Source organism: Phaenicophaeus curvirostris, chromosome 9 (genome assembly GCF_032191515.1).
Source record: "Phaenicophaeus curvirostris isolate KB17595 chromosome 9, BPBGC_Pcur_1.0, whole genome shotgun sequence".
In the NCBI taxonomy this organism is placed as follows: domain Eukaryota; kingdom Metazoa; phylum Chordata; class Aves; order Cuculiformes; family Cuculidae; genus Phaenicophaeus; species Phaenicophaeus curvirostris.
The window spans coordinates 30,240,452-30,242,718 of NC_091400.1; positions in this window are offsets into that span (position 1 = coordinate 30,240,452).

The window sequence follows — 2,267 nt, forward strand, 5'->3', positions numbered from 1 at the left end:
AAGGAAAAAACCAGTTCAAGTTGCTTTATAGCACAATAATGGAATAAGCTGGAGTTGGAGAGGGTATGTTTGTGTGTACAACAGAGTTTATACTACAATATGCATCTTTATGTATTATGTATTCAGTTTTCTCACATTTTTCTCAGTGGGCAGATATTGTGCTGTAGTTCTCAGAATACCTGAGAAAAACATTTCAACAAATTGCATTACTTGTCTATACAGATATTATAAGGAGCACAAAATAGGCAAGGAGAGTCTTCATCATATAAAGCCTTTTTTGATTCCTGCCCCCCCCCCCCCATCTTCTGTAACAACATAAAAGATACTGTTATGACAAGTACTCTGGTAGTTCATTCTTTCATTTATAATTTAACCACAGCCTATATAACCTAATCAGAAAAATGTGGAGCATGATTAGTACAACAATCGAATACAGTTGGGCTCCTTGAACAACTCAAAGTACAATACAAAAGAAAGCAAAAAAGAAGTAGGAGAAAAAAAGCAAGGAAAAACATCGCAGGCATATCAGAAAATATGTGGTATTTCTTTAATATTTCATTTTAAACTACCTAATTGTGTTTTTAAGCTTCGGTTCCTGTAATTTTGCAAGACGAGGCATTCCAGTGAGAAAACATATGGTAAGGGATTTTTAAACCACATAGCTAGAGTGCATCATAGACTTATCTGCTGCTTTAGTGTCACAAAAATCCACCACTGAATTTATCCAGTCACCCATTAAAGAAAGAAAAGAATTAAAGGAAAAGGAGTTTAAAAATCCCCAAATGCTACAAAAAGTACCGGAAAGTGACATCGGGTTCAAGCCAGAAGCTAGGTAGATCTGCGAGACTTCCCACATCAGGAAAAGTGGCAATTAGCTCTCTCAAGGCTGCTGGTTATTTCAGGATTCTGCATAGTAAATATTGCATTTGGTTGTGACAAACTGTCATTAGCAACAACTTGTAACGGCAGCTTGGCTAAAATGAGTTTTAATGAATCTAGTGCCTGGGACTGAGGTGAACTTTAAATTGTGGCCCTTCTCAAAGCCTTCCCAAGGCACACTCCCACGATGTTACCTGTATCCACAAGGAGCAAACCGAGGTGTGTTTTAATTCAGCACGCAGGAGCAAGCAAGGAGGCATTTTCCAAGAAAGACATTGAATCAGCACTTTATACGGCACTTTCTGAGGGGTTGTCGAGACATGATAGCGACAAACTTTGACATTTGCATGCAGCAGGGAGCTGGGCATTTTGAGATGATGCTCTGGATCCCAGGGCTGCAGGATGGAGGATGCTTCTCCCACCCAAGCAGCCTTCTCCCAAAGCCCTGATGCTGACTGGAGCAGGAAGGGTTTCCTTGAGCTGAGCGTAAGGTAAGAGGAGGACACGACCAGGCTCGGCTGTAGGGGAATTTCAGGCAACGCCTGGAACAATGTCACGGCCACAAACACTGAAGGAAATCACAATGCCTTGGCACTAACATAAAGTCTTCTCGTTCTGTGGGAAGCGGAGTTAAAAGAAACTTCTAAAGGCTAGTAGTTAACTCTTAGTGTGAAAAAAGAGAAATGCTGCAGCAGGGCTACATCACATAACCATTTAGCCCAGGCTGAATACAGTGGTTTGGAACTGATGAGAGAAACCAGAGCTTCCAGCTATTTGCTCAGAAATGCTGCAACACAGTTTAGCCCCTTGAAAACCTTTCCTTCACATACACACTAACAGTAGAGAATGTCACTGCATATATATTTGTGCAAGCTTCTTCCTCCCCATCCTGTTATTATCTAAATTTACCTGGAATAGGTCTTTCCATTCTTTGCTGCTTATCTAGCTCTTAAAAGACAAACTCTTAACCCCTTGCACTTAAAGGATTCCCTCAAGGTTGTCTGCTTTTTTCCACTGGGAGTTTCTAAGTGTAAGGACTGAGAAAAGTGTAAGGTGTTAATCTTGATAATTAGTGCACAAAACCAATTAGAGGTCCAAAAAACCTTAAGGCACAGAAAGTGATTTTTTGTTTATTTGCTTACCTTATTAAGTTAAATATCTGTCTGAATTAATCACTAATGAATGTGAAGAAGGCTCAATAGCACTGACTTAATGAACAGCAGTGTCAAATGCATTTTACAGGGCACCAAATCACTGGGTATAGTAAGCCAAGTTGCTATTCAAAATTACTTTTCTGCCCAATTTTCTGTTTGCAAAGCAGTAAATTATTTACATTTATTGTGCTTATTTAAGCACTTAAAGAGTATGAATGGAGTACAGGCACATTT